Below are 10,694 nucleotides of genomic sequence, written 5' to 3'. Positions count from 1 at the left end.
TGCAAGGAACTGTTCTAGGTCCTAAGGAATTGGCAGTGAACAAGACACAGAAAGTCTCTAAACTTGTAGAGCAAATTTTTTTTACAGAATAAAATGTAGCTTTATTATGACATAGGAAAGACTGCAAACCATTAGGGGAGGAGGACGAGGAGTCAAACCGATGCAGGATATTTTCTTGACTGTTTTGCGGGACTCATGACAGGGGTGCCCTGTTTACTCAGCCCACCCCACTCAACCCCTTGTAGGAGGGAGCACACAAGCAAATGAATGCAGGAACCAGCTGGCTGCTTCAGCACCAGCAGGAGCAAACTCCGTTCCTTCGAGTCTGCCATGCTCCACCCTTCACAGGAGTGAGCCTGTAGGCAAGTGAGTGCAGGAACCAGTTGGCTGCTTTGCTGCCAGCAGGAGCAAACTAGGCAGGCCCCGCAGCAGTGTCTAGGTGGAGGTGCCTGTGACCTCAAAGCCCCAGAGGGCATGTTACAATGCTCTCTTAGCTCTGCTGTCCGCAGACAGCAGTGGGCTATCAGCTCAGTGGGCCTTTTGCCTCCCCATGTGGGGCAGCTGCCCTCTGCCAGTGAGGGAAAAGGGCCAGTGTGACAGCTTTTTTGGGTATCAGCCCTTGGTGCATCCTGAATTCTTGTCTGGTGCCCAAGAAGAATGAGGTCACATGAAGGGATTGAAGGATGGTGGATGCGGATAATTTTGTTGATCAATGAAAGCAGATCTCAATGGAAAGGGGAGCTGGAAAGGAGATGGGAAGGGCAGGTTGCTCTCCCTTGAAGTCAAGTTGCCTCTTTGACATCCAGCTGCTGTCTCTGAAGTCAAGTCACCTCTTCCCAATGTCCAGCTGCTTCTCCGCTCTACTGGCTGAGCCTGGGGTCTTTGTAGGCACAGGATGAGGGGTAGGGCAGGCCATAGGTAGCTTCGGAAAAGGCAACATTTGATTGGAAAAAAGACATTCTTCAGAAAGAACCAGGAGAGAGCGGGCAAAAATGGATGGAAGTTCTCACTTTGGGCCGCAGGTTTCAGGATTTCCAGAAGGTGGGGTTTTGCCACAGACCCACCCCTGTCTGCCTAGAATTTCTCTGCCTCTTGCCTCCATGAAGATAGCTCCTCAAAATGAGAGGTAAAAGGAAGATGTAAACACCTTGGTAATGAAGTCTCCAACCACAGCACAGTCATTGGATGTTTTTTCTTACAATTTTTTGTTTTCAAAGCTATAGTACATGAAATAGTTACTTGAATTATCAAAAGAATAGCAGCTTTACACAATGAGAAACATACATGCCAAGCAAAAATATAGTAGCACTTGGGCATATAGTCCAGGGACCCCTCTTGCACTCAATAGGGGAGCCCAGGGCCTCAGTAGGTGTTGTGGGGGTGCTGGAAGGAGGCCAATCATGCTCCCAGCTGATGCCTCATTTCAAAGCACAAGAGCAAATACTAGAAAACAAATATATAACACCATGCCAATAATATTAGCACTATTTTAATAAGTGTTATAAAGAGACATGAAATAGAACCAGGAGCTCAAGCAGTGAGACTCAACCTGGGCCCAATGCTGTAAACACCCAAGGGCTTTAATACATATTGTTGCCTTGGTTCTACTTGGAGACATTCTATTCCAATTGGTCTGGAGTTCAGCTTGGGAATCTGAATGTTAAGCACTTTGGGTGGGTCTAATGTACTGATGAGCAGTGACTGCCAATAAGGGCACACTGGCACTTGAAATTTCACTCACATTTCATTGGCCAAAGCAAGTCATATTCCTAACCTGAGCTCCAGGCAAGAGGGCAGTGCCATTCCAGGTGTGCCCTGGAGAAAGGGAATGTGCTTGAGGCCCCTTAATGATGACCACAAGCTCCTCCTCCCTTGTCTGAGTCCAAGTGAAGAACTGTTTTTCTATTAAACCCAATTCTATGACTTTCCCTAACACATTCACACACAAAGTAATGCAATACAGACCCACACACCGGCAGATCGCTACTAGTTGAGTGTGTGACCAATTTGAGTATCTGGATGGGTCAGATGTTCACAATGGCCACACTTAACCACAAAACACAACAGCCTTCAATGTCCCAGCCTTTGGCCTAACCATCGTTGTTCTCCAAGCATGTGGAGGCTTCAGCTTTCTCACTTCTGGAGCCGAGGTGACATTGTTATGCACTGGCTAGTTTAGCTTTTTTGGATGCAACATCTGGAACAAATGTGTAACTTGATATTGGTCACTTTTACACAAAAATAAATAGTCTGTATCCAACAGGCCCAGTGAAAGGTGCTGTTTGTTTAAGCAGTGGATTTGTTGTACATTTCATTCAGCTAATGGGTCTTGGAACTCTCAACATAAACAATCAGGAAACTTAAACCCTTAAGGAGCCTAAGAGATAGGAACGTTTTCTTCAGTGTGAATCATGAGCTAATTATTGCTCCTAAAACTGTAAACCAAATTAATTATGCTTACTCAGCAGCTAGAGAACATGAAGGATCCAGCATCTGCCTTGTGTTCAAATATGGACTATTTAGAGACAAGAGGTGTGTTCAATTTTTCTGCTTGCTAGAACATATTCTCTTTCAAGTTTCTTCAAGTAGCAGGGGTCCCTTGTAAAGATGTACATATGAGTTAAATAAACAGGGATCTCATGGGAACCTAAGAACAGAAGCCGATGGACACTCAGTTTACATATAATTACATATATAATTAATATTCTCAGTGACATAAGAGAAATCTTTGCATCCATGACACAGGAACAGAGTCTTTTAATAAAGGATCATTCAGACATTCAGAAATCAAAAAAGAGCTTTTGGAAATCTAAAATATGATTGCAGAAACACAACAACGACAAACTCAATAGAACAAACAAAAGTAAAAATTGGGCCAGGCGTTGTGGCTCACGCCTATAATCCCAGAAATTTGGGATGACGAGGCGGGAGGATCATCTGAGGTCAGGAGTTCAAGACCAGCCTGGCCCACATGGTGAAACCCCGTCTCGACCAAAATATTAAAAATTAGCCAGACATGGTGGTGGGTGCCTGTAATCTCGGTTACTTGGGAGGTTGAGGCCACAGAATCGCTTGAACAGAGGAGACGGAGGTTGCAGTGGGCTGAGATCGTACCATTGCACTCTGGTCTGGGCAACAAGAGCAAAACTGTCTAAAAAAAAAAAGTTAAATTTGAGGAAATCTCCCAGAGAGTAGTCAAAACCACAAAAAGATGAAAAATAGAAGAGCAAAGATAACAAAATTTGAGGACCAGTCCAGGTGGTCCAATGCTGATATTTAATAGGTATTCCAGAAAAAAATGAGGCAAGAAAATCATCAATGAAATGATTCAAGAAAATTCTCAGGACTGAAGGACTTGAGTAGCCAGATTGAGAGAGCCCACAGAGATTCACACCAAAGCCCATCACGTGAAATTTCAAGTCCTGAGAGGCATGAGATGATCCTACAAGTTTCCAGAGAGTAAAACATAGGGCATGCATAGAATTAACATTCATGGCTTTAGACTTTTTGAGACACCAGAAGATCTTGCTTATATCTTAAAGGAAAATGTCTGACCTATTATTCTATACCCAACAAAACTACTAATTAAATATGAGGGTAAAATAAACACATTTTAACATATGCAAACCCTCAAAACATGTATCTCACATAGATCCTTTCTCAGAAAGCTACTAGAGGAAGCACTCCACAAAAATGAGAGCAAACCAAGAAAGAAGAGGAATGGGAACATGGGAAATCCCACAAACAGAGAGGCAAAGAGCATCCCTGGCATCACAAAGGGAGGTCCCAAAATGACCAGACAGAGGGAACATAGTCCAGACAGAAGCACCATCATCCAGGGATGTCCTGGGAGGTCATGAGCAAGATCCACACTGCCATTTTTTAAAACCAAGGGTCACATGTCCAATGGAGCTCATTGACTACCTTGTCTATGTACTGAGGTTTCTTTTTTCTCCTCTATGACCTGCTACTTGGATCAGCTGAGAATCCTCATTTCACCCTCACAGAAATGTTCTTCTTTGACCTACTCTTGGGAGCTCGAGGTAGATTAATGTAAGTTTGGACCCAGGAAGTTCTGGGTAGCCTACTTGCCTGACCACATCACTGCTGAATCCAGACCCTGCTCCACAAATGGATGCCTCAGTGATGTGCTCCCATGTTTCCAGGTTTCAACAATGGCCTTGTCCCTGACCTTTCCAGAAGGGATGCTCTTTCACATCCAGGGAATTTAAACCCAGAGATTCAGTTGAACTTACCTTATCCCAGGAACCTACTGGCAATTAACTAATTTTATTGCAGTTAAGTTTGTATTTGCTACTCAGTCAAAACTGAGCAATGCATCCTTTGAGGATACAAACATGAGTTGGAAATCTATAAAGAAAGGCAAAGGAATCACTAACACAAATGTTTGGAGAGGAATTTCCTTGGGGTGGAGGCTCGGGGCTGTCATACAGAAGACTATCAAAGGGCGCTTCTAAGCTACTGACATGATTCTTCTAAGCCTGAGAGAAGTGTATGCAGGAATTAATTTTATTCTTCTTCTGCTCATACATAAATGTTTTCTATTCTATTATGCATGATACATTTCACAAAAAAAATTATTCTTTTAATTTAAAAAACAGTCACGGCCAGGCATGGTGGCTCACACCGTAATCCCAAGACTTTGGGAGGCCAAGGCAGGTGGATCACTTGAGGTCAGGAGTTCAAGATGAGCCTGACCAACATGGTGAAACCCCATCTCCACTAAAAATACAAAATTAGCCCGGCATGGTGGCAGACGCCTATAAGCCCAGCTGATGCTGAGGCAGGAGAATTGCTTAAACCCAGGAGACAGAGGTTGCAGTGAGCCTAGATCACACCATTAAACTCTAGTCTGGACAACAAGAGCGAAACTCCATCTCAAAATAAATAAATTAATTAAAACAAAAAAATCAAGTAGCAGTTAATGTTTTAAAAAACAAAGACTGAGGAAGTTCTGTGTACTGATATGGAATGATCTCCAACATATTTTTCAGGTGAGACAAAAAGGATGTTGATGAGACAATGTGAAGTCAAAAAAACAAAAAAGCACACACACACGTGTGCGCACACACACACGCACGCAGACACACTTGCCAGTGTCCACATAAAATACCCATGTAAGATTCCATTAGGAATTTTTACTGTAAACTGTAAATGGGCTGCCTGGAGATCAGGGTCAGATCAGGGTCATAGCATGCTCATGCTCATGTTCTATTTTTTTTTTTTTTTTTTTTTGAGATGGAATTTTGCTCTGTCTCTCAGGCTGGAGTGCAGTGGTGCAATCTCAGCTCGCTGCAACCTCTGCCTCCCAACTTTAAGAGATTCTCCTGCCTCAGCCTCCCAAGTAGCTGGGATTATAGGTATGCACTACCATGCCCAGATGATTTTTGCATTTTTAGTAGTGAGGGGGTTTCATCATTTTGGCCAGGCTGGTCTTGAACTCCTAACCTCACGTGATCCACCCATCTCAGCCTCCCAAAGTGCTGGGATTACAAGCATGAGCCACTGCTCCTGGCCTACATTCTATTTTTTTTATAGTTTTGAATTTTGCAGCACTTGAAAGTTTTACCCAGTCAAAAAAAAAAACTTTTTTTTTTTTTAATAAAAGAAAGACCCTGACAGGACCAAAGCAAATGTTATGGAGGATGCAGAATCATATCCTGCTGATAGGAGAGCAAATTGGTAAACCTCCTTGGAAAGCAATTTGGAAATATCTCATCAAGTTGAACCAGCAACTGCTCTCCTAGGCATATGCTCTAGGAAAACGTCGTTCATATGTGCATCGGGAAACATCTACAGGAACGTTCCAACCAACCTTCCATATGATAACTAAAAAGGAAGAAAGAAAAAAGAGCTGCAATATAAGATCCCAAAGAAGAGATTGTATTTAAAGAAATTCTATTATTTCCTTGGTCTGTGTGTCTGCTTTTACTGCAATACCATACTACTTTGATTACTATAGCTTTGTAGTAGATTTTGAAATCAGGTAGTGGGATGTTTTGCTTTGGCTATTCAGATTCTTTTGTGTTTGCATAAAAATTTTAGGATGTTTTTATAGTTCTGTGAAAAAGATTATTGAAATTTTGATAGAGATTACATTGAATCTCTAAATCATTTTGAGTAATAGGGACATCTTAACAATGATCATTCTTTTAATCCATGAACACAGGATCTTTTCATTTATTTGTACTTTAAATTTCTTTAATCAGTGTCTTAGAGTTTGTAGTGTACAGATCTTTCATCTCCTTAATTAGATGTATTCCTATTTTATTGTTTTTGATGCTGTTGTAAATGGGATTGTTTTCTTAGTTTCTTTTTTGGATAGTTCATTGTTAGTGTATAAAAACACAACTGGGCAGGGCGAGGTGGCTCACACCTATAATCCCAGCACTTTGGGAGGCTGAGGCAGATGGATCACCTGAGGTCAGGAGTTCAAGACCAGCCTGACCAACATGGTGAAATCCTGTCTCTACTAAAAATACAAAAATTAGCCAGGCATGGTGGCACAAGCTACTTGGGAGGCTGAGGCAGGAGAATCGCTTGAACCCAGGAGGCGGAGGTTGCAGTGAGCCAAGATTGCACCACTGCACTCCAGCCTGGGCGACAGTGAGACTCCATCTCAAAAAAGTAAATAAATAAATAAATAAATAAACATAAAATAAAATAAAAACACAACTGATTTTTCTATGTTGATTTTGTATCTTGAAACTTTACTGAACTTGATCATTCTAACAGGTTTTTTGGTGGAGTGTGCTGGGTTTTATATATTTCAGATCATGGCATTTCATCTGCAAACAGAAATAATTTAATTTCTTTCCAATTTGGGTGTCTTTTATTTTTTCCTCTTGCTTAATTATTCTAAGATTTCTAGTACTATGTTGAGGAGAAAGCATGAGAGTGGGTACCTTTGTCTTGTTCATAATCTTAGTAGAAAAACTTCCACCTTTTCACCATTGTGAATGATTTTAGCTGTGGGCTTGTCATATATGGCCTTTATTATGCTGGGGTACATTCCTTCTATATCCAATTTGGTGAGAAGTTTTTTCATTTTTATTTTTTATTTTTAGCAGGAGTCTCGCTCTGTCCTCCAAGCTGGAGTGCAGCGGTGTAACCACGGCTCACTGCAACTTCCGCCTCCTGGGTTCAAGCAATTCTCCTGCCTCAGCCTCCCGAGTAGCTGGGATTACAGGCAGGCACCGCCAGGCCCAGCTAAGTTTTGGCTTTTTTAGTAGAGACAGGGTTTCATCATGTTGGCCAGGCTGGTCTCAAACTCCTGCTCAAGTGATCCACCGCCTCGGCCTCCCAAAGTGCTGGGATTACAGGCATGAGCCACCGCGCCTGGCCAGGTGAGAGTTTTTATCATGAAAGGAAATTAAATTTTGTTAAATGCTTTTTCTGCATCTGTTGAGATTATTAAGGCAAACTAAATATGGCCTGAGAAGGACTCCGTACTTCTATATTTGAGTCCTTGTAGATGAACTGTAACCTAATTTAATAGGTAGACAACATTGAAAACCTAACTTAGGAGTATGCACCTGTAAATATAGCTGAGTATTGGCATTGTACTTCAACACTCATACACTGCCAAGTGTTCAAACTGTGTTCAAATAAGGCAAACGCCAACCTGTAAGCAATCCAGCTGTTTCTGTACCTTGCTTCCGATTTTTGTATGTCAGTTTACATTTTTGTCTATAAATTTGTTCTGACTGCAAGGCACCCCTGGAGTCTCTCTGAATATGACTGTGATTCTGGGGGCTGCCTGATTCGCAAATCATTCATTGCTCAGTTAAACTCCTTTAAAAGTAATTCGGCTGAAGTTTTTCCTTTAACAAGATGATCATATAATTTTACCCTTCAGTCTGTTATTGCAGTGCATCACATTTATTAATCTGTTTACATTGAAGCATCCTTGCATCCCAGGGATAAATCCCGCTTGATAGTGGTGGATGACCCTTTAAATGTGCTGTTGAATTTGGTCTGCTAGTATTTCAATGGGAATTTTTGCATCTGTATTCATTAGAGATACTGGCCTTTGATTTTCTTTTTTTGTAATGTCTTTTTCTGGCTTTGGTATCAGGGTAATGCTGGCCTCATAAAATTAGTTGGGAAGCATTCTCTCCCCTTCAATTTTTTGTTAGTGTTTAAGAAGGATTGACATTAATTCTTCTTTAAAAGAGTGATGCAATTCACTAATGAGGTCATCTGGTCCTGGGCGTTTCTTTGTTTGGAGGGTTTTGATTACTGATTTAATCTCCTTATTTGTTATTGGTCTGTTAAGATTTTCTATTTCTTCATAATTTAGTCTTGCTAGTTTGTACGTATGTTTCTAGGAATTTGTTCATTTCTTCTAGGTTATCCGATTTGTTGGCATATAATTATTTATACTAGTCTATTATCCTTTGTATATTCTGTGGCATCAGTTGTAAGCTCTCCTCTTTCACTGCTAATTTTATTTGTTTGAGTCTATAATTACCATTTCCCTGAGTCTGGTAAGACAGAACAAACACATGTTATATGAAGCAGATGGATTGCTTCCAGATAGACAGCAAGGGGCCAATCAAAAAAGCCTAGGATCCCTTGTGAGCCAGTCCCCCAACATTCATTAAAGCTGCATAGGATGGGATGGATAATACCTGGACTGCATGGTCCTCGTTTGCACCACAGCTGAGGGACCTTGAAAGGCAGCCCACCTCAGGTTACATATCTCAAGGACCACATGACACCCTGGGCAAAGCTTTGAAGGACATCCTGATTCCAGGGGAGGGAGGAAAAAAGTCCAGGCTGTCCCAGGTACTTTCTCCCTAATTTACAATATTACATTCCCTAGGAAGGACAGGACTAAGGTGCAGATTGTTTCAGGCAATTTCTTCCTGCCTCAGGGTAACGCATTCCTACCACATTCTATAATTATTCTTGAGAACTGCAAGTGAGACAGGGAAAAAACTGGGTGGTTCAAGACCACTCTGAAGAGGCCACTGTCCTGCAAAGTCCTCTCTTTTTCTTAGTCTAACTAAAGGTTTGCCAATCTTATTTCGATTCTCAAAAGACAACTCTTAGTTTCACTGATCTTTCCAATTGTTTTCCTCATCTCGGTTTCCTTGATTTCTGCTCAGATTGTTGTTTCTTTGCTTCTGTTGACTTTGGGCTTAGTTTGTTCCTTTTCAATTTCTCTTAGGTGTAGAGTTAGGCTGTTTTGTGAGATCTTTTTTTTTTCTTTCTTTCTTTTTTTGAGATGGAGTCTCTCTCTGTCATCCAGGCTGGAGTGCAGTGGTGCAGTTTCTACTGACTGCAACCTCGGCCTCCTGGGCTCAAGTGATTCTCCTGCCTCAGCCTCCTAAGTAGCTGGGATTACAGGCACACACCACCACGCTCTGCTAATTTTTGTATTCCAGGCTGGTCTAGAACTCCTGACCTAAGTGATCCGCCCACCTAGGCCTCCCAAAGTGCTGGGATACAGGGTGCGTCACCGCACCCAGTCTCTTTTCTCTTAATGTAGGCATTTATAGCTATGGACTTTCCTCTTAGAACTGCTTTTGCTGTATCCCATAAGAACTTTATTCCATACTCCTTATCAAATATAAAAATCAACTTCAGATGAACTATAGACGTAAATGTAAAATGTAAAACCATAAAACATCTAGAAGAAAATAAATGAGAAAATCTGTTGCCTTGAGTTAGGCAAAGATAGGACCCCAAAATCATGACTTAGAAAAGAAAAAGATGATAAACTGGACTTCATCACAATTAATAACTTCTGCTCTTCAAAAAACACTGATAACAGACTTCAAAGATAAGCTACAAACGGGGAGAAAATACCTGCAAATTATCTATCTGATATAGGACTTGCATTCACAACATACGAATAATACTCAAAACTCAGTGAGAACTCATTTTTTTATTTCAATAGTTTTGGGGGTACAGGTGGGTTCTGGTTACATGGATAAGTTCTTCAGTGGTGATTACTGAGATTTTAGCATACCTGTCACCTTAGCAGTACCAATATGTAGCCTTGTATCTTTCACTCCCCCCAACCTTCTGTGGGGAAAAGAAAGAGATCAGCCTGTTACTGTGTCTATATAGAAAGAAGTAGACATAAGAGACTCCATTTTGTTTTGTATTTGAGATGCTGTTAATCTGTGACCCTACCCCCAACCTTGTCCTTTGCAAGAGGCATGTGTTGCGGTGACTCAAGGTTTAATGGATTTTGGGCTGTGCAGGATGTGTCTTTGTTAAACAAATGCCTGAAGGTAGCTTGCTGGTTAAAAGTTATCACCATTCTCTTAATTTTAACTACCCAGGGACAGGTACACACCCAAAGGTCGCAGGGACCTCTGCCTAGGAAAGCTAGGTATTGTCTAAGGTTTATCCCCATGTGATAGGATGAAACAATGTTGCTAAAAGGTTTATCTCAAGGCACAGGATTTTCCTTTGAACTTATTCATATCACAGAGGTTTTTGTTCTTATGTCTTACTGCTAATTTCCTCCCTAAAAATGATCCTATTGTCCTGCCACTCCCCTGTCTTTAAGATGGTAAAGATAATTATCAATAAATACTAAGGGAACTCAGAGACCGGGGCCAGCGTGGGTCCTCTGTAAGCTGAGCGCCGGTCCCCTGGGCCCCGCTTTTCTTTCTCTATACTTTGTCTCTGTGTCTTATTTCTTTTCTCAAGTC

Source organism: Theropithecus gelada, chromosome 9, assembly GCF_003255815.1.
Source record: "Theropithecus gelada isolate Dixy chromosome 9, Tgel_1.0, whole genome shotgun sequence".
Classification (NCBI taxonomy): domain Eukaryota; kingdom Metazoa; phylum Chordata; class Mammalia; order Primates; family Cercopithecidae; genus Theropithecus; species Theropithecus gelada.
The sequence above is the reverse complement of the archived record's forward strand: the minus strand, read 5'-3'. Positions refer to the sequence as shown.